Here is a 27,623-nt window from a genome sequence, read left to right as displayed (position 1 = left end):
TCCATGTGTTCTGATTGTTCAACTCCCTATTTCTTTCTTTTGCTTTGATCAATTCTGCTATTTAAGGACTTTGGTGTATTTTTCAGTATGCCACTTGCATTTTCCAGCTCCAAAATTTCTGCTTGGTTATCTTTAATTATTTCAACCTCTGTTAAATTTATCTGATAGAATTGTAAATTCCTTGTTTTTGATATCTTAAATTTCTTTGATTTTCCTCAACACAGCTATTTTGTATTCCCTGTTTGAAAAATCACATATCTCTTTCTCCAGGATAAGTCCCTGGTGCTTTAAGTATTCATTTGGTGAGATAATGTTTTCCTGGATGTTGTTGATGTCAGTAGATGCTCATCAGTATCCAGGCATTGAAGAGTTAGGTATTTATTGTAGCCTTCACTGTCTGGGCTTATTTGTACTCATCCTTCTTGAGAAGGCTTTCCAGATATTTCAAAGAACTTGGGTGTTGTGATCTAAGCAGTACCTGCTTTAGGGGGTGCTCCAAGCCCAATAACATTGTGGTTCTTGCAGACTCCCAGAGGTATCACCTTGATGGTCTTGGAAAAACTCTAGGGGATTTCTCTGGATTACCAGACGAGGACTCTTATTTTCTCTTACTTTCTTCAAATCAAAAGAATTTCTGTCTCTGTTCTGAGCCACCTAAATCTGGGGTGAAGTGACACAAGCCCCTCTGTGACCACAATCACTATGATTGTACTGGGTCAGACCTGAAGCCAGAACAGCACTGGGTCTCACCCAAGGCCTGCTGTAAGCACTTTCTTGCTAATGCCTATGTTTTCTCTAGGCCCTGGGGCTCTAGAATCAACCAATGGCAAAACCAGCCAGGCTTGTGTTCTTCCCTCCAGAGTTGTGAGGTCCCCCAAGCTCCAGGTGGGTTCAGAGCTTTTATCCAAGATTCAGGGACTAGAGTAAAAAACCTTAGAAATCCACTTTGTGTTCTATTGTACTGTGGCTGAGCTGTCAGTCAAATCACAGGATGCAGCCTTTCCCACTCTTCCCTCCCCTTTCCAAAGGCAGAGATGCCTCACCCCATAGTTACCACCACCACAGGCCATGAAGAGTACTGCCAGACTACTGCTTATGTTCCCTTATCCCCAAGGACTCTTAAGTCACCTTGTTGTAAATGCTGACTGACTTGAGACTCACCCACAAGGCAGAGGGCTCCCCTCTGGCCTAGGGCACGTCCAGAAATACTGTCCAAGGGCCAAGTTCTAAAACCGGGGATCCAAAGATGTTGCTTGTTGCTCTACCACCTTGTGGTCTTGCTAGAGCCTAAGTCGCAAGACAAAGTCCCCTTTACTTTTTCCTATACTTTTCTCAAGCAGAAATTTTGCCCTGTAGCCACCACAGCTGGTAATCATTCAGTGTCACTTGAAGCCAGCAAGTCTCAGAGGCTTACTGAAGGCCCTTGACGTAGTACCTGGCTATGTTGCTGCTGGTTATTCAGGAACTAAGGACTTTTCAGTTAACAGGTGATGAATGTTGCCAGGACTGGGTTATTTCCTCCAAAGAAGTGTGCTTCCTTCTGGCCCAGTGTTTATCTAGAATTGTTTTCTGGGATCTGGGGACTAAAACAGGAGCCTCAGCACTCTCTTATCTGTGCCATATCTGGCTGCAGCTGAGCTGATAGCCAAGATGAAGGCAAAGATTACCCCATTCTTCCCTCTCCTCTCCTCAAGTGGAAGGAAGGGGTCTTTTTTGTAGCTGTGAGCTGTGCACCCTGGATTTAGGGGAGGGGTAACACCAGCACTCTCTTAACCACATTAACTGATGTCTCAGTAGGTTATGTGTCCCTCCAGTCCACTTTCTCTAGGCCTAGTTCAGCAAAATGACTCACCGAAGAGTTGCAGTCGTTATAGCCTAGATTGTCTTTCAAGTTCATTTAGAGACACAGAGCACTGTAGTCCATAATAATGAGGTTTGTGAAAACTCGAGTTTGGTCTGCTGGGATTGGTAATTCTCCTCTGGCTAGGGTTGGTTTAAATGCTGTCTCCATGGGTGGGTATCAGCTAAGTTTAGTCTGGATTTGTTTTCTCCTCTAACAAGACAGGACTGAGTTCAATGCCTCACACTTGCTGTGTTCTCCCTCCCTCAGCATCCAGTGATGATCTCTGCACCAAGCCACTGCTGCATGGGGTGTGGGAGAGAGATGTGGAATTTGTAACTTATCACTTTTTTTCTATCCCTTTAGTGCCTTTTTCAGTGATACAAAGACAAAACAGGGTACTGTGAGGGCTCACCTGATTTTTGTTTCTTAGGGAAGTTACTTTTTTCTGTGCAGATAGTTGTTAAAATTGTATCCCATCGGGGGACGATCAATGGAGCTTTTCATCCCACCATCTAGCTCCCCCTTTCTCCATTGTTGAGTATTATCAAATACTTTTTTGGTGTCTATTGAGATAATCTTATAATTTTTGTCCTTAATTTTGTTGATGTGATGTATCACATTAACTTGTATATGTTGAACCATCCTTGCATTCCTGGAATAAATCATACTTGATCATATTGTATTATCTTTCTGATGTGTTGTTGAATTCAATTTGCTAGTATTTTGCTGACAATCTTTGCATTTATTTTCATCAGGGATATGTAGTTTTCTTTTTTTATTGTGCTCTTGTCTAATTTTAATATCAGGATAATGCTAGCCTTATAGATTGAGTTACAAATAATTCCCTCCTCTTCAAGTTTTTGAAATAGTTTGAGTAGAATAGCTGTTAGTTCTTTTTTCAAAGTTTGGTAGAATATAACATTAAAGTCAGTCCTGAGTATAGTTTTCTCTTGTTATTGAGACACTTTTTCTTACTGTTTCAATTGGATTACTCATTACTGGTCTATTCCATTTTCTATTTCTTTATAGTTTAATCTTGATAGATTATATGTATCCAGGAATGTATTCATTTCATCTAGGTTTTCTAATTTGTAGAGTAAAATTAGTATATTTCTTAAGAGCCCTAGGATTTTTGGAATAGTAAATGACCATTGGCTTCAATTTAAAGTCACCAGCTGCTTTAGCCCCTAACAAGAGTCAGCCTGTTTTGTTACTGCTTTGAAGCCTGGAATTGAGTTGTCTCCAGTTGTGAATGTCCTGGCATCTTCTTCCAATAGAAGGCAGTTATCTTTAAATTGACAAGGTTGTTTAGTGTATCCACCTTCTTCAATGATCTTAGCTAGATATTCTGGATACCTTGCTGTAGCTTCCACATCAGCACTTGTTGCTTCACCTTTCACTTTCATGTTGCGGAGATGGCCTCTTCCTTTAAATCTAATAAACCAACCTCTGCTAGCTTCAAAGTTTTCTTCTGCAGCTTTCTCAACACTCACCACCTTCATAGAGTTGAAGAGAGTTAGGGCCTTGCTCTGGTTTAGGCTTTGTTTTAAGGGAATGTTGTGACTTGTTTGATCTTCTATCCAGACCAGTAAAACTTAATTCTTGTTAGCAATAAGACTGTTTTACTTTCTTATCATTCTTGTGTTCACTGGAGTAGCATTTTAAATTTATTTTAAGACTTTTTCTTTTGTATTCACACCTTGGTTAACTGTTTGGCTCAAAAAGCCTAGTCTGGCTTTTCTCACCTTTCAATGTGGTTACTTTCAGTAAGCTGATTAGTCTCAGTAAATGTAATTATTTCTAGCTTTTGATTTAAAATGATAAAGGTATGACTCTTTCACATGAACACTTAGAGGCCATTTTAGGGTTACTAGCTGATTTAATTTAAATATTGTTGTGTCTCAGCAAATAGAGAAGCCTGAGGAATAGAGAGAGAGATGGAGGAATGACTGGTCAGTGGAGCAGTCAGAACACACACAATATGTATTAAGTTCACCATTTTATATGAGCGTGGTTCATAGCACCTCAAAACAACTACAACAGTCTGGGCATGGTGACTCACACCTGTAATCCAAGCACTTTGGGAGGCCAAGGAGGGTGGATCATCTGAGGTCAGGATTTTGTGATCAGCCTAGCCAACATGGTGAAACCTCATCTCTACTAATAATACAAAAATTAGCCAGTCATGGTGGGGGTCACCTGTAATACCAGCTACTCAGGAAGCTGAGACAGGAGAATTGCTTGAGCTCCGGAGGCAGAGTTTGCAGTCAGCTGAGATCACGCAACTGCACTCCAGCCTGGGAGAGAGAACAAGACTCTGCCTGAAAAGAAAAAAAAAAAAATTACGACAGTAACAGCAAAGATCACTGGTTACAGATTACCACAACAGACACAATAATAATGAAAAAGTTGGAAATATTTTGAGAATTACCAAATTGTAGCAAAGAAACAATAAGTGAATACATGGTGTTGTAAAAATGACAATGATAGACTTTCTTGGTACATGGTTGCCACAAACCTGAAAGCAATATTTGTGAATTGCAATAAAGTGAAGAGCAATAAAATGATGTATGCATGTATCTCATTATTTAAGGTGACCCTCATCATCAAAAATTCTTTGATTCTGGAGGATAGATTTTCTTGGCTAGGAGAAGAGTAATTTTGTTTAAAAATATGTGCAAGGTTGCCAATTCCATGGATTTGGACCATTTTAGAAAGGCACAATTTTATCACAGCCCTGGGTAAATCAATTTCAAAAATTCACAGCTAGTTTGTTTCAGAATAGATCATAATTGAGAGAAAAAATGATCAAAACTTTTGTGCTCAGGAAAAGTTCTACAGGAATTTCTTCTCTTTCTTAAATGGGTGAGTTTTGGAGACTAAATGATAAAATACCTCACAGATTGGCATTCTCCAATTAGGTGGATACTTGGATCAACCAGTCTTTCTTTTTTCAGGGATGCATTTTGCCTGAAATTCAAGTAAGGAAGCACTCAGTTTACTTAGTTTATAGAAATATTATTTATATATTATTTAAAATAATAATGTTTTATAAGCAATCTATGTTGGTATTATTTAAAATACCAACGTTTTGTAAGCAATCCCAATTAACTGATGATACATTTATATGGTAGATAATTCCACAGGCATTAAATGATATAATTAAAATTTTAAATTATAAAATCTTTTTAAAAAGTTTAGAAGAATATGTAAACATGCTTATGAGATATAAACAATACAAAATCAGATAATTAAATTATGTGTACAATGTGATCACAATTATATCAAAATGTACACAAAGAAAACTCACTGGAGAGATTGCTTTAGATTTTTAACAGTAGTGCTCTCTCTTGTTTATGGGATAAATGATGATGTTATTTTTGTCTTTAACATTTTCTGTTTTTCAAATTTTATATAATGATTGGTGTATATTTTACAGCTATAGAAAAGTTATTAAAAAGAAAAAATCATGAAGAAAAGAAACAGAAAGTAGATCATGGAATCTGTCTGATCTTCTTTTCCTATGTAATCAAGAAAGCCTGGACAGAGAATTATTAGTGGTAAGTTCTGGAAAATCTCCCTTAGATGCAAATCCCAGATGAAAAATACTTTTATCAAGTGAAATATACTTGTTTCAACTGTAGGTGTTTTTCAAAAACAAAAGGTGGGAGAAAGAGATGGCTCTATCAGTGGAGCAATACTGCCACCAAAAGAAAAATATTGAAAAAATCTCCATGACAAGAGAAAGAAAAAGAGAGCAAGAGAAGAGTAGAAAATTGGGAGGTTTCATACATAGACTACCTGATTTTCTGCTTTAGCTGATGTCACTCATCAGTGATCATAAAGGAACCAGTCTTACCCCTTAGTTGTCACTAATAAAATAGGTATAGCTGGTCAAGTCTTGATCCATTTAAGAGGTTGGAAGGAGGCAGATCTCTGAGTGGCTGGGAGTTCTCACTAGAGAAATTAAAAGTCCGTATGTTAAAGGGATGGGATGATGGGATTTGCTAAACAAGCAGATTAGAATCAAGATCTCTTGGGGAGGTTGCAGAACACTGAGTTGTCTAATTGTATTTCCTGGAGTGCTAGGGTTTCAGCAAAAGTGGCACAGAAAACTCCTGTATTTAAATAGTGTCTCTTTTCTTGTGTATTGAATATGTACATGCAACTTTGTTTGAAGAATAAAGCAATACCAAAACCAGTAGCCTAGAGTGCCATCTAGTTTTTTCTGCTTGATTTTTATATGTTTACAGGGTCATAACAAATGGGAAGTTCAATTTGGTTTATGGGACTAGGACTGGAGCATTCATCTGCTTCACTTGCTCCTTTCCCCATAATTAGATTAAATCAGGAAGTCCCTAGGTTCATTCACCTTTTGGAATACACTATACGTTTTGGGGTACTCTGGAAGTAAAAGATGGGTTCCAATTATGACGTTAGTGCTTCCCATAGCACCACTGGGAATTCAACGCTCACTTCGCTATGTACTCTGATCCTCACCTGAGGTTGTTGTGACAAGTCATAAAAGGTATAATAAAGAGGAAAGGCCTGAGTATTTTAAACCGTGGAATGACATGATAAAGGTTCTATTTTTATGTAATTAAATATTTCTAAATACTACCTGCATAAATGAAACATTTAAAAATAGTAGTTCAATTCTGAAAAAATTTTAAATAATGAGGGACAGTCCTACCAAATATTAAAACATAAATCCATGGTAATTAAAATAATATAAGTACAGAAATAGTCTGACAGAACACTGGGACAGAGTGCATTAGCTCATTTTCACACTGCTATACAGATACTACCTGAGACTGGATAATTTTCAAATCAAGTAGTTTTAATTGACTCTCAGTATGGCATGGCTGTGGAGGCCTCAGGAAACTTACAATTATGGCAAAAGGCAAAGCAGAAGCATGCATCTTCTTCACAAGGTGGCAGGAGAGAGAGAGAGGGAGCTAAGGGGAAGTGCCACACTTTAAAACCATCAGATCTCATGAGAACTCCCTATCATGAGAACAGCATGGGGAAAACTGCCCCCGTGATCCAATTACATTCCATCAGGTCCCTCCCTTGACACATGGGGATTACAATTCAAAATGAGATTTGGATGGGGACAGAAGAGCCAAACCATATAACAGGTTTAAAACAGGTCCAAGTTTATGTAATTTAATATATAACACAGGAAATATTTTAAATTATTAGGTAAAGGATAGACTAACAATTTATTGATATTGAAACAATGAGCTGGCCACTGGAAATACATTAATTTACCAAATAGTTAAATATTTTAAATGTACAAAATGAAACTCCAGAGGTATTAAAAATAAATATTGATAAGGATTTTAAAAATCATGGTTTGGGGAAAGGTTTTTTTCTGAATATGGCATAAAAGCCACAAACTGTAGTAAAAATGATTGACAGATTTGCCTATATAAATACTGTAAAACTTCTTAAAAGCCCATAATGAATAACAAGAATTATAACATATAATAAACAAAATTAAAATGTATACAAAACACTGAAAATTGTAACATATACAACAAACAGTGGTGAATATATCTAGTATAAAATATCTATTGCTAATTAATTAAATAACAGATGAACATCCCTGTATCAGTTAGCTTACATTAAATTGTACTAGAGTAAAAAAAAATGCCTAAAAATACCTGTAGTTTACGACCACAAATGTTTGTTTACATCTCAGGTTACATGTCTCTATCAGATCAGCTGTGGCCCTGCTGTCTGTCATCTTCACTTTAAAACTCTAGGTGAGAAAACAGCCTCTATCTAGGACATTACTAATCTTATGGCAGAGAAAAGTTGGTGAATTATAAAAGGTTTCTTAAACCTTTCTCCTAAGTGCCATATTTCATGTCCAAATGCATTCCGTTGACCATGGTAGTCACATAGCCAAGTCTGATGTCTGTGAGACAAGAATATAAGCCTATTCTAGGGAGGATCCCCATTGAGAAGAATACCAAGTATTTTAAACAATAATACAATTTATATAAACTCTATAGAAAAATATTAAAAGAACACAATTGTCAATACTTTTTTAAAAGCTGAATTTCATCACACAAATGCAAATTAAAATAATTATCACCTGTCATATTGAAGCTAAGGCAAAAAAATGTTTTAATTGATAACTGTTTAGTGTGAGTGAGAATGAAGGGAAATGAACATTGTTATGCACTGGTTTTAGGAGTATAAATTGTTTAAGCATTTTAGGAGAATAATTTGATAGTACCTATAAAAGTTTTAAATATTCAAAGACTATGCATCAACAATTCTACTTCGCAGAATCTCTCCCACATACTTATCTCCTAGAATCTTGTGCTACTTACTAATAACAGATATGATGATAGTCTAATTTTCATTTCTCTCATGTTATCTGTCCCTGTCCCCTACTTTGGAATTTTTATTTTTACCAGTTTCTCCTTATTCTTGCTCTAAAATTTTGTTGAGATGCACGATGTTGCGGGGTCTTTTCCTATTTACTCCAGTCACCACTCTAAGGGCCATTTCAATTTGAACAATTTCAGCAATGAGAAACCATATATAACCTTATATAACCTTATATAATTTCTTGATAGTTTTCTTTGCCTTATTCTTTTCTTCTCTCCTGTCTTGAACTCCTGTAAGTTGGATGTTGTGCATCTTGAATTGTTTCTCAATATCTCATGTATTTATTGTCACAATCTTCCTCTTTGTTCTAGATTTCCTCATATTTATCTTCCAATTTTTCTTTTTCTTTTTTTTCCTTTTTCTTTTTTGATGGAGTCTCACTCTGTCACCCAGGCTGGAGGGCAGTGGCATGATCTTGGCTCACTGCAAACTCCACCTCCCAGGTTCAAGCAATTCTCCTGCCTCAGCCTCCCAAGCAGCTGGGACTACAAGCATGTGTCACCACGTCAAGCTAATTTTTGTATTTTTAGTAGAGATGGGGTTTCACCATATTGGCCAGGCTGGTCTCAAACTCCTGACCTCGTGATCCACCTGCCTTGGCCTCCCAAAGTGCTGGGATTACAGGAGAGAGCCATCATACCCAGCCCCAATTTTTCTTTAATACTAGTGTAAATCATGTTGTTTATTGATTTTTCAACCTATACACATAGCAAGGAATATTTTATTATGATTTTGGAGCATTACACAACTATAAAATTAAAGACACAGCTGACAGAAGGTGATAGGAGGAAATTGGTGGAGAAAAGTGAAAGAAAATATAGGAATACTGTTAGCTTCTTTTTATTAAGCTGAACAATCTGAATTTTCTGATATCCAACCATTTTTCAACTAAAATTAGGAGTTTCATATTGTTCAACAAAATGCATAATGGGCAGATGAGAGATACTTTTAAATACAGATGGAACAAGATGAACTAAAATAATATAATTAAAACTTTGAAGAGTGAGTGTGACTTAAATTCTCACTTTTCTTGCAAAAGAGTAAATAAGTGACATCTAAAGCTAATAAACCAAGAAATTCCAAAATAAGTAAATTACTTAGAGTTAAGGAAGTTACTATCCCAAGAATAGAAACAGACATGTTTAAATGTTGAGGAATAAAGGAGAAAACAGGCATTCAGGATAGTTTATTATGAGCCCTTGTGAACAATGGAATTTTATTATTTGTGTGTGTGTGTGTGTGTGTGTGTGTGTTACACACACATATTACTTTGATAAAAATAAAATAAAATAAAATAAATTTCTCTATTGGAAGCCAGACACTGTCAGATTGGGCAAAGCAAACAAACAAAATATAAACCCCCAAACATAGCTGTTTATAAGAAATGTACCTAAAACAAAATGACATAAATTGGAAAAAAATAAGGATGTAAAAGTATATACCAGGCGTATGTAGCAACCTGAATTTTAGACAAAATAGAATTCATGGTAAAATTATTAGATGATAGAAATGGATTAACGTGGCTTTTTTCCTTCTAAGATGACAGATTAGAGGCTTTGTTGTTGCATCTCATTTACTTGGAAATAGCAAAATTGTGTGTAGAGATTAATGCTGTGGACTTTTATCCAAGAAGAAACACAGGAGCTCAACATAAAAACAAAAGAAACTTCAGATACTTTGAAAAACATGGCAGGCAGCAGACCATGCCATGGGTCTGGCAGAAAACTGGGAGTGACTCCCCAATGCACAAGAAGGGTAGGAAATGTCTCTCTGACACATATTTCCACTGGAGAGCCAGGCAATCCAGGCCACAAGGGAGCTCTTTGACCCTACCCAGTACTGAATCTGACTTGAGGAGCAGTGGGGAGACTGTGAGAAGGAGTGGCAGTGGGAAGTCTTTTGCACATGTTTCCAGACCCTAGCACAAATAAAGCATGATCATTCCTGATTCTAACTCACAGTGGGCTGCATGGGAACCTCCCAGACAGCACAAGCAGCAGTCATTGGTTTGGAGAGTCTCTGGACTGAGATTTGAGATTTAGTCTTGAGTTGGGGAAGAACCCCCAGAATCAGACTTCAGAGGTGAGTGTGGCATGAGATGGAGCCACAGGCACAGGAGTTGGGCAACCCCCCTTCACAGGACTGGACTGAAAGGGGTGTGGTTTGGGAGCCATGGATTTTGTGCTGGGCAAGGAGTTTTGTGGACTGGGGCACTTCTCTGGTCTGAAGACAGACTGCTTGTAACTTAGATAACTGTTTTAGCTTTCTGCCAGTGGCAAGGCATAATAGGGGGCTCCACAAGATTGATAGTATGGGAATGAGTCAGATTTCACTGTTGCCTGCTAGGTTATGGAGCATGAGCTGCCCTTCTTTCCCTGTGTGGGCTCTTTTGCATTGCAGATGTTGCACCTGTCCTCCCTCGAACATAGCACCGGCAGCCTGAGAACTATCTTCTGACTACTGTCAGGGCTAGTGTTTGCACTTGATGTCAAGAAGCCTGAATTTGGGCTTTCTTGGCCCAGCCCCACCTCACAGCTAATCACACAGCCCATTATAGCATCTACACAGCCCATTACAACATCTGTTGACACAATTGCACAGTAATCAGAAAGGAAACAGGCATTTTGTAACCTCTACTATCATCATTGCCCACACCACACCAGATACTCAGGAAGACTTGAGCCTACTTATCCACCTGGTAAATTACTACTACAACTAACATTTGAGAAAGCCACCACACTAAGTTATGTACAATTGAGGAAATCATAGAGAGGCTAGGAAAGTCCCCTGCCACCCCCACCAGGGCTGTTGTCTGTGCCTGATATTAGCATACCTGCGGGCAGGCCAGCCCAACCCAGCTCTGCCCAGCTGTGACCCCTTCTGAAGCTGAGCACAAAGCCCAGGCCACTGTGTGTTCTACAGAACAGCCCACTGCTTGAGACATTAGAGAGCTTCTTTCTGGAAAAAAAAAGGTCAAGCATAAACCCTACTGCTTGCTACCACCACAGCTAGCTATTGCCTGCCAGTGCCACTTACTGCCATGGGGTCAAACTGCACAATCTAATACAAAATCTGCTAATGTAAGTGCACAGAGCTTGGAAACAAGAAGAGCTTATGCAGACCTCTGCCACCTCAGCTCTCCAGGATGCCATGAGCATGCTTACATGTCCAGTATACCACTAGTACAAACAGCACTTGAGAAATCCACCACACTAGGCAGTCTGTAACAAAGGAATTTATACAAAGTCTTTGACACTGAGACCATTCAGAACTAAAGCCAAACAAGCCCACTCAACATATATTATAGTCACATTTCAAAGGAAAATATTAAAAAGTCCTGACCAAATGAAAGTATATTAAAAAATAAAAAGACATGACAATTTCTCCAGATGAGAAGGAATGAGAATAATAATTCTGGAAGTATAAAATAACAGAGTTGTGTGAGACCCCCAAAGGATCAAAATAGCTCTGTAGCAGTGGATCATAACAAAAATGCAATTTTAAATACCAGAAAACGAATTCAAAATATTGATATTAAAGAAGCTCAGTGAAATGCAAGAAAAATATGAAAACAAATACAAAGTAATCAGAAAATTAATTAATTAATTTAGGATATGAATGAGAAATTTACCAAAGGGATATATATTTAGAAAAACAAAATAGAACTTTTGGAAATAAAAATGTATGTAAAGAAAATCCAGAGGAAATAGATGAATCTCTGAAAATGTACAACTTTCCAAGATTGAACTAAGAAAAAGTGGAAATTTTGAACAGACCAGTAACAAATAGTGATATTTATCCAGTAATAAAATACCTCTAAACAAAAAATCCCAGGCAAGACAGATGCACAGTCAAATTCTACCAGACATGCAAAGAAGAACTGATGTCAATCGTTCTGAAATCATTCCAAAAAATTGGGAAGGATGACATCCTTCCTCGCTCATCTACTACAGCAGCATGATCTAGATACCAAAGCAAGATGAGAACACAATAAAAAGAGGAAAACTACAGATCAATATTTATGATGAACATAGATGCAAAAATTCTCTACAAAATACTAGCAAGCAAAATTCAATAGCACATCAAAAAGATAATACATCATGATCAAGTGGATTTTATTCAAGGAATGCAAGGATGGTTTAACATATGCAAATAAATAAATGTGATTTACCACATAAACAAAATTAATAACAAGTAAGGCTAAGGTCATGTCAATAGGTATAGACAAATAATTTTATTCAGCCTTTCTTTATCATAAAAACCCTCAACAAACTAGGCATAGAAGGAACATACCTCAAAACAATAAAAGCCATATATAAAAAACCTGGAGACAATATCATATTGGATGGGGAAAAGTTGAAATCATATCTCTTAAGAACTGAAAAAAAAACCCAAGAATGCCAAATTTCCCCACTCCTATTCAACATAGTGTTGGAAGCCTTAGACAAAGCAATCAGGCAAAAGACAGAAATAAAATGTATCCAAATTGAAAAGAAGGAAGTAAAATTATTCCTGTTTAACAATGATATAATTGTATACCTAGAATACCCTAAAGAGTTCACTAAAAGACTCCTAGATTTGATCACTGAATTCAGTAAAGTTTCAGGAATCAAAATCTGTGTTCAGAAATCAGCAGCATTTCTATGCAACAATAATGATCAATACAAGAACCAAATTAATAGGTTAATACCATTTACAATGGCTACAAAAAATAAGATACCTAGGAATATATTTAACAAAGGAAGTAAAAGATCTCTGCCAAAAACTATAAGACACTGATTAAAGAAATTGCAGAAGATACAAACAAATGGAATACTTTCCATGTTCATGGATTGGAGAAAAAAATCACTAAGATTACCATACTGCTCAAAGCAATTTACAGATTCAATAAAATTCCTATCAGAATACCAACATCATTTTTAACATGATTTGAAAAATGATCCTAAAATTCACATGGAACAACAACAACAAAAAACCTGAATAGCCAAAACAATCTTAAGCAAAAAGAACAAAGCTGGAAGCATCACATTACCTGACATCAAATTATACTACAACACTATAGTAATGAAAACACCATGATACTCGTATAAAAATAAAGATATAGATTTAAAAAATAGGATAGATAATGAAGAAATAAAGTGACATACCTACAACCAACTGATGTTTGACAAATTCAACAAAAACATGCACTGGGAACACCCTCTTCAATAATTGGTGCTGGGAAAATTGGATTGCCATGTGCAGAAGAATAAAACTGGACCACCATTCCTCACCATATACAAAAATTAACTCAAGATTGATTAAAGACTTAAATATAAGACTTGAAACTATAATAATACTCAAAAATAATCTGGGAAAAGTTCTTCTGGACATGGCCTCTGACAAAAAATTCATGACTAAGATCTCAAAAGCAAATGCGACAAAAAATAGAAAAATGAGACAATGAAACTAAAAAGCTTTTGCATAGCAAGAGAAATAATCAACAATATGAAGAGAAAATCTGCAGGATGGGAGAAAATATCTTTAAACTATGCATCTGATGAAAAGCTGGCATCCGGAATCTATGAGGAACTCAAGCAAATCAACAACAACAAAAAGCCCCACTAAAAAGTAGGTAAAAGACACTAATAGACATTTTGAAAAAGACATGTAAATGGCCAAGAAGCATATGAAAAAATGCTCCACATTACTAATTTTCAGGGAAATGCAAATTAAAACCACAGTGAGATACCATCTTACACTAGTCATAATGGCTATTATTAAAAAGTCAATATATAACAGATGTTGGCAAGGATATGGAGAAAAGGAGACCCTTTTACACTGTTAGTGTGAATTTATATTGGTACAATCTCTTTGGAAAACAGAAAAGATATTTCTCAAAGAACTAAAAACACAACTATCATTTGATCCACTAATCTCACTACTCAGTATTTACCCAAAGGAAAAGAAATTAAAAAGATAGCTAGATTCATGTGTTTACCACAACACTATATAAAATATCAAGGACATGGAAAAAAACTTAAGTGTCCGTCAACAAAATATTGGATAAAAAATATTATATATATATCATATATATCCTATATATATATCATATATATCCTATATATATAGATAATATATTGATCATATAGATCATATAGATCATATATAGATCTCATATAGATCATATAGATCATATATATGATGATATAGATCATATAGATCATATATATGATGATATAGATCACATAGATCATATATATGATCACATAGATCATATATATGATCACATAGATCATATATATGATCACATAGATCATATAGATCATATATGTGATCACATAGATCATATATATGATCACATAGATCACATAGATCATATAGATCATATATATGATCATATATATATATGGCATGGAACCCTACTCAACCATAAAAAATAATGAAATAATCTACTTTGCAGTAACATGAGTAGTACTGGGGACTATTACATTAAGTAAAATAACTCAGAAACAGAAAGTCAACTACCACATGCTCTTACGTGTAAGTGGAAGCTAAATAATTTGTACACATGGACATAGAGAGTGGAATAATAGTCATTGGAAACTTGAAAAGGTGGAAAAATGGGTGTGGGTGAGAAATGATAAATTGCTTAATGGGTACAATATACACAATTTGGGTGATGACTACACCAAAAGCCCAGACTTCACCACTATGCCATATATCCATGTAAAAAAAAACTGTAGTTGTATCTAAATCTATTTTAAAACCAAATAGATATGCATTATATTGTCCAGGAGGAAGATATGGTAATAGTTACCATCCTCTATCCTCCCAACATGATTTCAAAATGTAAAAAACAAAACTGCAAGAAATGTTAGGTGGAACCAGAAAATTTACAATCATAGTGGAGTATTTATTTTTTAAATTATACTTTAAATTCTGGGATACATGTGCAGAACGGGCAGGCTTGCTACATAGGTACACACATGATATGGTGGTTTGCTGCACCCATCTACCCATCATCTACATTAGATATTTCTCCTAATGCTATCCCTCCCCTAGATCACCACCCCTACACAGGCCGTGGTGTGTGATGTTCCTCTCCTTCTGTCCATGTTTTCTCATTGTTCGACTTCCACTTATGAGTGAGAATATGTGGTGTCTAGTTTTCTGTTACTGTGTTAGTTTGCTGAGAATGATGGTTTCCAGCTTCATCCATGTCCCTGCAAAGGGCATGAACTCATCCTTTTTTATGGCTGCATAGCATTCCATGGTATATATGTGCCACATCTTCTTAATCCAGTCTATCATTGATGGGCATTTGGGTTGGTTCCAAGTCTTTGCTGTTGTGAATTTTGCTGCAATAAACATACATGTGCATGTGTCTTTATAGTAGAATGATTTATAATCCTTTGGGTATACACCCAGTATTGGGATTGCTGGGTCAAATGGTATTTCTGGGTCTAGATCCTTGAGGAATTGTTACACTGTCTTCCACAATGGTTGAACTAATTTACACTCCCACCAACAGTGTAAAAGCGTTTCTATTTCTCCATAGTGGAGTCTTTAATACATCTCTTTTCAAAATAGACATATCAAAAGCACACAAAAAATAAAACTATAGGGTATTTGAATACCAACAAACTTGTTTGAGAAGGTAAAGTGTATAAAACATTATATCTAATAGAGAATTAGCCATAAAGAATACATCTTTAATTTTCTTGCTTTCAAGAAAACAAAACAAAACAAAACAAAAGGTTTTCTTGGTCTCAGAGAAAGCAAAAGAGCTGCCAGGGTCATGCAAGCAGTTAATGTACAAATTCCGATTCCTGGTATAGGTGGCTTCATATGCCCTTCCCTGTTTCCACTCATAGATCAAAGTTGCTGTAGAATTTTCAACTGAAGAGAAAGTGGAAAAAAGGAGAGTGTGAGCTTATACAGCACACTACCTTTCTCTCTTTTCTACTTTGGTTTTGAGGATTATTATGTGCAATTAAGTGTGAAGTAGGAAAAATGATACACATAGGGGTATATGTGGGCAAGGCAAGGACTTATACTTTCCAAGCAAAAGATATATGGCTTAAAACACATTCAGAATACCACTGATTATAGTAACCCCAAAATTTGTTTTAACATGTTTGTTGTCACTATCATTTCTCAGATCACATCCTCATAGCTGTTAGGGATTAGACACTGTAGATAGTTCTAGTTAAGGTGAGCAAAGGGAGTTCTTGTTTAGGAAGCCCATCTTGGTATACAGAGCAAAGCAACACAAGTAGAGATGGGCAAGAACTCACTATCTCCATTCCAAGGAACTACCCCAAATCAAAATCCGTGTTTTTATCCCTCCTTCTTTCCAACTGTTGTCCTATGTTTTGGAATCTAGAGTGACTACTCTTACAATGAAAGCATATTATTTAAATTAGAACTTCACCACTGTTTTCAACAAATATTTGATATACAATTGTTCAGATTCACAAAAAATACATTCACATCGTCACAGGAAATTTGAATTTAATTTTCGTTAGCAAAATAAAAATGGGTTGGTAGTTTATGTGAGTATAATTTTACTAATATGCCTTTGAATGGTGATAAAAATGTTTTTATATTGTTGATTTTTTTTATTTTTTATATCCAGTATAACAAGCTTTGACTTTTTATTCACTTATTTTGTAGGTTTTATTTTACATTCAGGGGTAAATGTGCAGGTTTGTTATATAGGTAAATTGTATGTCATGGGAGGTTGGTGTACATATTATTTTGCCACACAGGTAATAAGGATAATACCCAATAGGTAGATTTTTTTTATCTTCACCTTCCTCCCTTCTTCCACGTACAAGTAGGTCCAGTTTCTGTTGTTTCCTTTTTTGTGTCCACAGTCATCAATGTTTATCTCCCACTAAAAAGTGAGAACATGTGATTTTCTCTTCCTCTATGTTCGATTAGGATAAAGGCATCCAACTCCAACAATGTTGCTGCAAAGGACATGATCTCATTCTTTATTATGACTGTGTAGTATTCCATGTTGAATATGTACCACATTTTTAAATCCAGTTGGTTTTGAGCATTTAGGTTGATTCCATGACTTCAATATTGTGGATAGTGCTGCAACAAACATACGTGTACATGTGTTTTTATGGTAAAGTGGTTTCTATTCATTTGGATATATACCCTGTAATGGGACTGCTAGGTCAAATGGTAATTCTGACGTGAGTTTTTGAGAAATTGCTAGCATTAGACTTCTGGTAGAATTTGGCTGTGAATCCATTTGGTTGGTCCTGTGCTTTTCCTTGTTGGTAGGCTTTTTATTACTGATTCAATTTTGAAACTCATTATTGGTCTGTTCAAGGATACACTTCTCCTGATTCAATCTTAGAAGGTTGTATGTGTCCAGAAATGTACCTATTTCTTCTAGATATTCTAGCTTGTGTGCATAGACGTGTCTGTAGTAGTCCCTGAAGGTTTTTTTTGTTGTTGTTGTCGTATTTTCGTGGGGTCAGTTGTAATGTCCCTTTGTCATTTCTAACTGTATTTATTTGGATCTTTTCTCTCTTTTTTCTCTATTCATCTAGCTGGCGGTCTGTCATCAATTTTTCAAAGGTCCAACTCCTGGATTTTTAAAAATCTTTTTTATTTATTTATTTTTTGCATCTTAATTCTCTTCAGTTCAGCTTCAATTTTGTTTCTTTCCCATCTTCTGCTAGTTTTGTGGTTGGTTTGCCATTGTTACTCTAGGTCCTCTAGTTATGATGTTAGGTTGTTAACTGAGATCTTTCTAGCTTTTTCATGTGTGCATTTACAGCTATAAACTTCTCTCTTAATACTGTTTTAGCTGTATACCAGAGATTCTAATATTTTGTATACTTGTTCTCACTAGTTTCAAAGAACTTCAGGATTTTATTGTTTACCCAAAAGTCATTCAGAAGCAAGTTGTTTAATTTAAATGTAATTTTGTTTTTAAGTGATTCATTTTTTATTATTTCATATTTTTATTACACTGTGGTCTGTGACCAACGGCTGGTTTGTTTATTTTTTTTTAATTTCCAGAGGATTGTTTTATGTCCAATTGTGTGGTTGATTTTAGAGTATGTGCCATGTGCAGATGAGATGACTGTATATTCTCTTATTTTGGGATGGAGAGTTCTGTAGATGTCTATTATGTCCATTTAGTCAAGTGTCCAGTTAAGGTCTTGAATATCTTCTTTAGTTATCTGCCTTGATGATCTAATACTGTCAGTAAGCTGTTGAAAGGTGTTGAAGTCTTCATCTATTATTGTGTAGTTATCTAAGTCTCTTCACAGGTGTCTAAAAATTTGCTTTATGAGTCTGGATGCTCTTGTTTAGGTACATGTATATTTAGGATAGTTAGATCTTCTTGTTGAAATTAGTCTTTTATTCTTTCTTTATTATTATTATACTTTAAGTCCTGGGATACATGTGCAGAACATGCAGGTTTCTTACATATGTATACATGTGCCATGGTGGTTTGCTGCACCCATCAACCCGTCATCTATATTATGTATTTCTCCTAATGCTATCCCTCCCCTAGACCACCACCCCCCAACAGACCACTGTGTGTGATGTTCTCCTCTCTGTGCCCACGTGTTCTCATTGTTCATCTCCCACTTATAAGTGAGAACACGCAGTGTTTGGTTTGCTGTTCTTGTGTTAGTTTGCTTAGAATGATGGTTGCCAGCTTCATTCATATCCCTGCAAAGGACATGAACTCATGCTTTTTGATGGCTGCATAGTATGCCATGGTGTATATGAGCCACATTTTCTTTATCTAGTCTATCATTGAAGGGCATTTTGGTTGATTCCAAGTCTTTGCTATTGTAAATAGTGCTGCAGTAAACATACATGTGCATGTGTCTTTATAGTAGAATGATTTATAATCCTTTAGGTATATACCCAGTAATGGGATTCCTGGGTCAAATGGTATTTCTGGATCTAGAAAATTGAATAATTGCCACACTGTCTCCCACAGTGGTTGAACTAATTTACATTTCCACCAACAGTGTAAAAGCTTTCCTAGTTCTCCACATCCTCTCCAGCATCTGAAGTTTTCCAACTTTTTAAAGATCACCATTGTAACTGGCATGAGATTGTATCTAATTGTGGTTTTGTTTTGCATTTCTCTAATGAACAGTATGATGAGCTTCTTTTTACATGTTTTTTGGCCAGATAAATATCTTCTTTTGAGAAGTGTCTGTTCATATTATTTGCCCACTTTTGGATGGGGTTGTTTTTTCTTGTAAATTTGTTTAAGTTTCTTGTAGATTCTGGATATTATCCCTTTGTCAGATGGATAGATTGCAAAATTATAATCTGATTCTGTAGGTTGCCTGTTCAATCTCATGATAGTTTCTTTTTCTGTGCAGAAGCTCTTCAGTTTAATTAGATCCCTTTGTCAATTTTAGCTTTTGTTGCCATTGCTTTTTCTGTTTTAGTCATGAAGTCTTTGCCCGTGCCTATGTCCTGAAAGGTATTGCCTAGGTTTTCTTCTAGGGTTTTTATGGTTTTAGGTCTTATGTTTAAATCTTTAATCAATTTTGAGTTAATTTTTGTATAAGGTTTAAACAATGGGTCCAGTTTTAGTTTTCTTCCTATGGCTAGCCAGTTTTTCCAACACTGTTTATTAAATAGGGAATCATTTCCCCATTGTTTGTTTTTGTCAGGTTTGTCAAAGATCAGTTAGTTGTAGATGTGTGACGTTATTTCTGAGGCCTCTGTTTTGTTCCATTGGTCTATACACCTGTTTTGGTACTAGTACCATGCTGTTTTGGTTACTGTAGCCTTGTAGTATTGACTGAAGTCAGGTAGCATGATGCCTCCAGCTTTGTACCTTTTGCTTAGGATTGCCTTGGCTATATGGGCTCTTTTTTTGTTCCACATGAAATTTATTTATTTATTTATTTTTATTTTATTTTTTATTATAATTTAAGTTTTAGGGTATATGTGCACAATGCAAAGGTTAGTTACATATGTATACATGTGCCATGTTGTTGTGCTGCACCCAGTAACTCATCATTTAACATTAGGTATATCTCCAAACGCTATCCCCCCCTCCCCACCCCACAACAGGCCCCAGTGTGTGATGTGCCCCTTCCTGTGTCCATGGGTTCTCTTATTCAATTCCCAGCTGTGAGTGAGAACACACAGTGTTTGATTTTTTCTCCTTGCAATAGTTTGCAATGATGGTTTCCAACTTCACCCATGTCCCTAAAAAGGACACGAACTCATCATTTTTATGGCTGCATAGTATTCCATGGTGTGTATGTGCCACATTTTCTTAATCCAGTCTATCATTGTTGCACACTTGGGTTGGTTCCAAGTCTTTCCTATTGTGAATAGTGCTGAAATAAACATACGTGTGCATGTGTCTTTACAGCAACATGTTTTATAATCCTTTGGGTATATAACCAGTAATCAGATGGCTGGGTCAAATGGTATTTCTAGTTCTAGATCCCTGAGGAATCACCACACTGACTTCCACAATGCTTGAACTAGTTTACAGTCCCACCAACAGTGTAAAAGTGTTCCTATTTCTCCAAATCCTCTCCAGCAACTGTTGTTTCCTGACTTTTTAATGATCGCCATTCTAACTGGTGTGAGATGGTATCTCATTGAGGTTTTGATTTGCATTTGTCTGATGGCCAGTGATGATGAGCATTTTTTCATGTTTTTTGGCTGCATAAATGTCTTCTTTTGAGAAGTGTCTGTTCATATCCTTTGCCCACTTTTTGGTGGGGTTGTTTTGTTCTTATAAATTTGTTTGAGTTCCTTGTAGATTCTGGATATTAGCCCTTTGTCAGATGAGTACATTGCAAAAACTTTCTCCCATTCTGTAGGTTGCTTGTTCACTCTGATGGTAGTTTCTTTTGCTGTGCAGAAGCTCTTTACTTTAATTAGATCCCATTTGACAATTTTGGCTTTTGTTGCCATTGCTTTTGGTGTTTTAGACATGAAATCCTTGCCCATGCCAAGGTCCTGAATGGTATTGCCTAGGTTTTCTTCTAGGGTTTTTATGGTTTTAGGTCTAACATTTAAGTCTTTAATCCATCTTGAATTAATTTTTGTATAAGATGTAAAGAAGGGATCCAGTTTCAGCTTTCTACATATGGGTAGTGAGTTTTCTCAGCACCATTTATTAAATAGGGAATCCTTTCCACATTTCTTGTTTTTGTCAAGTTTGTCAAAGATCAGATGGTTGTAGACATGTGGCACTATTTCTGAGGGCACTGTTCTGTTCCATTGGTCTATATCTTTGTTTTGGAACCAGTACCATGCTGTTTTGGTTACTGTAGCCTTGTAGTATAATTTGAAGTCAGGTAGCGTGATGCCTCCAGCTTTGCTCTTTTGGCTTAGGATTTACTTGGCAATGCAGGCTCTTTTTTGGTTCCATATGAACTTTTAAGTAGTTTTTTCCAATTCTGTGAAGAAAGTCATTGGTAGCTTGATGGGGATGGCATTAAATCTATAAATTACCTTGGGCAGTATGGCCATTTTCACAATATTGATTCTTCCTACCCTTGAGCATGGAATGTTCTTCCATTTGTTTGTATCCTCTTTGATTTCATTGAGCAGTGGTTTGTAGTTCTCCTTGAAGAGGTCCTTCATGTCCCTTGTAAGTTGGATTCCTAGGTATTTTATTCTCTTTGAAGCAATTGTGAATGGGAGTTCCCTCATGATTTGGCTCTCTGTTTGTCTGTTATTGGTGTATAAGAATGCTTGTGCTTTTTGCACATCGATTTTGTGTCCTGAGACTTTGCTGAAGTTGCCTATCAGCTTCAGGATATTTTGGGCTGAGACAGTGGGGTTTTCTAGATACACAATCATGTCTTCTGGAAACAGGGACAATTGGACTTCCTCTTTTCCTAATTGAATACAATTTATTTCCTTCTGCTGCCTGATTGCCCTGGCCAGAACCTCCAACTTTATGTTGAATAGGAGTGGTGAGAGAGGGCTTCCTGTCTTGTGCAGTTTTCAAAGGGAATGCTTCCAGTTTTTGCCCATTCAGTATGATATTGTCTGTGGGTTTGTAATAGATAGCTCTTATTATTTTGAAATACGTCCCATCAATTCCTAATTTATTGAGAGTTTTTAGCATGAAGTTCTGTTGAATCTTGTCAAAGGCCTTTTCTGCATGTATTGAGATAATCATGTGGTTTTTGTCTTTTGTTCTGTTTATATGCTGGATTACGTTTACTGATTTACATATGTTGAACCAGCCTTGCATCCCAAGGATGAAGCCCACTTGATCATGGTGGATAAGCTTTTTGATGTGCTTCTTTGCCATGGGTTCGAACTTCCTCCTTTAGCTGAGAGTAGTTTGATCGTCTGAAGCCTTCTTCTCTCAACTCGTCAAAGTCATTCTCTGTCCAGCTTTGTTCCATTGCTGGTGAGGAGCTGCGTTCCTTTGGAGGAGGAGATGCACTCTGATTTTTAGAGTTTCCAGTTTTTCTGCTCTGTTTTTTCCCATCTTTGTGGTTTTATCTACCTTTGGTCGTTGATGATGGTGATGTTCAGATGGGGTTTTGGTGTGGATGTCCTTTCTGTTTGTTAGTTTTCCTTCTAACAGTTAGGACCCACAGCTGCAGCTCTGCTGGAGTTTGCTGGAGGTCCACTCCAGACCCTGTTTGCCTGGGTATCAGCAGCAGAGGCTGCAGAACAGTGGATATTGTTGAACTGCAAATGTTGCTGCCTGATCGTTCCTCTGGAAGTTTTGTCTCAGAGGAGTACCCGGCTATGTGAGGTGTCAGTCTGCCCCTGCTTGGGGTGTCTCCCAGTTAGGGTACTCAGGAGTCAGGGACCCACTTGAGGAGGCAATCTGTCCATTCTCAGATCTCCAGCTGCATGCTGGGAGAACCACTACTCTCTTCAGAGCTGTCAGACAGGGACATTTAAGTCTGCAGAGGTTTCTGCTGCCTTTTGTTTGGCAATGCCCTGCCCCCAGAGGTGGAGTCTACAGAGGCAGTCATGCCTCCTTGAGTTGCAGTGGGCTCCACCAAGTTCAAGCCTCCCGGCTGCTTTGTTTACCTACTGAAGCCTCGGCAATGGTGGGCGCCCCTCCCCCAGTCTGGCTGCCACCTTGCAGTTTGATCTCCGGCTGCTGTGCTAGCAATGAGCGAGGTTCCATGGGTGTAGGACCCTCTGAACCATGCGCAGGATATAATCTCCTGGTGTGCCATTTGCTAAGACCATTGGAAAAGTGCAGTATTAGGGTGGGAGTGACCCGATGTTCCAGGTGCCATCTGTCACTGCTTTCTTCGACTAGGAAAGGGAATTCCCTGATCCCTTGTGCTTTCCAGGTGAGGCAATGCCTCGCCCTGCTTTGGCTCACACTCGGTGCACTGCACCCACTGTCCTGCACCCACTTTCCAACACTGCCCAGTGAGATGAACCTGGTACCTCAGTTGGAAATGCAGAAATCACCTGTCTTCTGTCGCTCACGCTGGGAGCTGTAGACTGGAGCTTTTCCTATTTAGCTATCTTGGCTCCACCCCCCTCCATATGAAATTTAAAATATTTTTTTTCTAATTCTGTGAAGAAGGTCAGTGGTAACTTGATGGGGATAGCATTGAATCTATAAATTACTTTGGACATTATGGCCATTTTCACGATATTGATTCTATCCATGAGCACGGAATATTCTTCCATTTCTTTGTGTCCTCTCTTGTTTCCTTGAGGAGTGGTTTGTAGTTCTCCTTGAAGAGGTCATTCACATCCCTTGTAAGTTGTATACCTAGGTATTTTATTCTCTTTGTAGCAATTGTGAATGGGAGTTCACTCATGATTAGGCCCTTTGTTTGTCTATTATTGGTGTATAGGAATGCTTGTGATTTTTAAACGTTGATTTTGTATCCTGAGATTGCTGAAGTTGCTTATCAGCTTAAGGAGATTTTGGGCTGAGACGCTGGGGTTTTCTAAATATACAATCATGTCATTTGCAAACAGAGACAATTTGACTTTCTCTCTTCCTATGTGAATACCCTTTATTTGTCTGTCCTGATTGCCTTGAACAGAATTTCCAATATTATGTTCAACAGGAGTGATGAGAGAAGGCATGCTTGTCTTGTGCCTGTTTTCAAAGAAACTGATTCCAGCTTTTGCCCATTCAGTACGATATTGGCTGTGGGTTTGTCATAAGTAGCTCTTATTATTTTGAGGTATGTTCCATCAATACCTAGTTTATTTTTTTGTGATACATTCCATCAATACTTCCAGGTTTGCCCATTCAGTATGATATTGGCTGTAGGTTTGTTGTAAATAGTTCTTATTATTTTGAGATACATTCCATCAATACCTGGTTTATTGAGAGTTTTCATTGTGAAGGAATGTTGAATTTTATTGAAGGTCTTTTCTGCATCTATTGAGATAATCATGTGAATTTTGTCATTGATTCTGTTTATGTGATGGTTTATGTCTATTGATTTATGTATGTTGAAATGGCTTTGCAGCCCAGGGATGAAGCCGACTTGATCATGGTGGATAAGCTTTTTGATGTGCTGCTGAATTCAGTTTGCCAGTATTTTTTTGAGAATTTTCGCATCGTTATTCATCAGGAATATTGGCTTGAAATTTTTTTGTGTGCTTCTCTTCCAGGTTTTAGTATCAGGATGATGTTGGTCTCATCAAATGATTTAGGGAGGAGTCCCTCTTTTTCTATTTTTTGGAATAGTTTCAGAAAAAATGGTACCAGCTCCTGTTTTTACCTCTGGTAGAATTTGGCTGTGAATCCATCTGGTCCTGGGTGTTTTTTGGTTCATAGGCTATTAATTATTGCCTCAATTTCCAAACTTGTTATTGGTCTATTCAGGGATTTGCCTTCTTTCTGGTTTAGTCTTTGGAGGGTGGATGTGTCCAGGAATTCATCCATTTCTTCTAGATTGTCTAGTTTATTTGCATAATGGTGTTTATAGTGTTCTCTGATGGTGGTTTGTATTTCTGTAGGATCAGTGGTGACTGCTCCTTTTTCAATTTTTATTGTGTCTATTTGATTCTTCTCTCTTTTCTTCTTTATTAGTCTGGCTAGTGTTCTATATATTTTGTTAATCTTTTCAAAATCCACCTCCTGGATTCATTGATTTTTGAAGGGTTTTTCATGTCTCTGTGTTCTTCAGTTCTGCTCTGATCTTAGTTATTTTTTGCCTTCTGCTAGCTTTTGTATTTGTTTTCTCTTGTTTCTCTAGTTCTTTTCATTGTGTTATTAGGGTGTTGATTTTAGATCTTTCCCACTTTCTCCTGTGGGCTTTTAGTGCCATAAATTTTTCACTGCTTTAGCTGTGTCCCAGAGATTCTAGTACACTGCGTGTTTTTTCTCATTGGTTTCAAAGAACTTATTTATTTATGCCTTAATTTCATTATTTACCCAGTAGTCATTCAGGAGTAGGTTGTTTGGTTTCCATGTAGTTGTGTCGTTTTGAGAGTTTCTTAATTCTGAGTTCCAATTTGATTGCACTGTGTCTGAGAGACTGTTATGATTTCTGTTCTTTTGCATTTGCTGCAGTGTGTTTTACTTTCAGTTATGCTTCATGAAGTTCTCATGCTGTGATTTTCAGCTTTATCAGGTCATTTATGTTCTTCTCTGAACTGGTTATTCTAGTTAGCAATTTCCTCTAATCTTTTTTCAAGTTCCTTTGCTTTCTTGCGTTGGGTTAGTACATGCTCCTTTAGCTCAGAGGAGTTGGTTATTACCCACCTCTGAAGCCTACTTCTGTCAATTCGTCAAACTCATTTTCCATCCAGTTTTGTTCCCTTGCTGGTGAAGAGTTGTGATCCTTTGGTGAAGAGGCATTCTGTCTTTTGGAATGTTCAGCCTTTTTGAGCTGGTTTTTTCATGTCCTCTTGGATTTATCTACCTTTGGTCTTTGATGTTGGAGACCTTTGGAAGTGATTTATGTGTGGATTCCCTTTTTGTTGATGTTGATGTTATTGTTTTCTGTTTGTTAGTTTTCCTTTTAACAGTTAGGCCCCTCTGCTGCTGGTGTGCTGCAGTTTGCTGTAGGCCCACTCCAGACCCTGTTTTCCTGGGTATCACCAGAGGAGGCTGTAGAACAGCAAAGATTGCTGCCTCTCCCTTCCTCTGGATGCTTAATCCCAGAGGGGCAGCTGCCAGATGCCAGCTGGTGCTCTTCTGTTCGAGGTGTCTGTTGATCCCTGCTGGGAGATGTCTCCCAGTGAGGAGGCATGGGGGTCAGGGACCAACATGAGAAGGTAGTCTGTCCCTTAGCAGAGCTTGAAGGCTGTACTGGGAGATCCACTGCTCTCTTCAGAACGTTTAAGTCTACTGAACGTTTAAGTCTACTGAAGCTGTGCCCACAGCTGCCTCTTCCTGCAGGTGCTCTGTCCCAGGGAGGTGGGAGTTTTATCTATAAGCCCCTGACTGGGGCTGCTGCCTTTCTTTTGGAGATGCCCTGCCCAGAGAGGAGGAATCTGGAGAGGTAGTGTGGCTATAGTGGCTTTGCAGAGCTGTGGTGGGCTCCGCCCTGTTCAATCTTCCAGGTGGTTTTGTTTATATTGTGAGGGAAAAACGGCCTACTGAAACCTCAGTAACGGCAGATGGCCCTCCCCCCACCAAGCTCAAGCATCCCAGGTCAACTTCAGACTGCTGTGCTAGCAGCAAGGATTTCAAGCCAGTGGATCTTAGCTTGAAGGGCTCCATGGCATGGGATCTGCTGAGCTAGACCCCTTGGCTCCCTGGCTTCAGCTCCCTTTCCAGGAGAGTGAATGGTTTTGTATTGCTGGTGTTCCTGGTGCCACTGGGTTATATAAAAAATAATCTCCTTCAGCTAGCTGGGTTTCTGCCCAAACAGCCACCCAGTTTTGTGCTTGAAACCCAGGGCCCTGGATGAGTAGGTACCCAAGGGAATCTCCTGGTCTGTGGCTTGAGAAGCCCATGGAAAAACCACAGTATCTGGGCCAGAATGCACCATTTTTCAGGGTACAATCCCTGACGGCTTCCCTTGTCTAGGGGAAAGAGTTTTCTGATCCCTTCCTCTTCCCACGTGAGTCGATGCCCCACTCTGCTTCTGCTCACCCTCCATGGGCTGCACCCACTGTCTAACTAGTCCCAATGAGATGACCCATGTACCTCAGTTGGAAATGCAGAAATCATCTGCCTTCTGTGTTGATCTCACTGAGAGCTTCAGACCAGAGCTGTTCCTAGTCAGCCATCTTGTCCAGTAATCAAGCCCTTTACTTTTATGTAATGTGTTTTTTTGATCTTCATCATTTTAAAGTCTGTTTTTTTCTAAAATAAGAATGATAACACCTGCTTTTTTCTGTTTTCCACTTGCTTGGAAGATTTTTCTCCATCCCCTTACTTGGTGTCATTGCATGTGAGATAGATCTCTTGAAAATAGCATACCATTGGGTCTTGCTTCTTTTT

At 37.6% G+C, this 27,623-nt stretch overlaps 1 long non-coding RNA gene across 1 annotated transcript in view; it reads left to right on the top strand.

Annotated features, from left to right (window-relative positions):
* LOC134757939 (uncharacterized) overlaps window positions 1-27,623 on the top strand; it is a 352,906-nt gene that overhangs the window by 312,554 nt on the left and 12,729 nt on the right. Inside the window, exon 2 of the long non-coding RNA XR_010132596.1 lies at window positions 5,283-5,403. This is a non-coding gene — a long non-coding RNA (uncharacterized lncRNA). The remainder of the gene's footprint in view (window positions 1-5,282; window positions 5,404-27,623) is intronic.

The sequence above is a fragment of the Gorilla gorilla genome, chromosome X (assembly GCF_029281585.2).
Source record: "Gorilla gorilla gorilla isolate KB3781 chromosome X, NHGRI_mGorGor1-v2.1_pri, whole genome shotgun sequence".
NCBI classification, from domain to species: domain Eukaryota; kingdom Metazoa; phylum Chordata; class Mammalia; order Primates; family Hominidae; genus Gorilla; species Gorilla gorilla.
The sequence above is the reverse complement of the archived record's forward strand: the minus strand, read 5'-3'. Positions and strand labels throughout refer to the sequence as shown.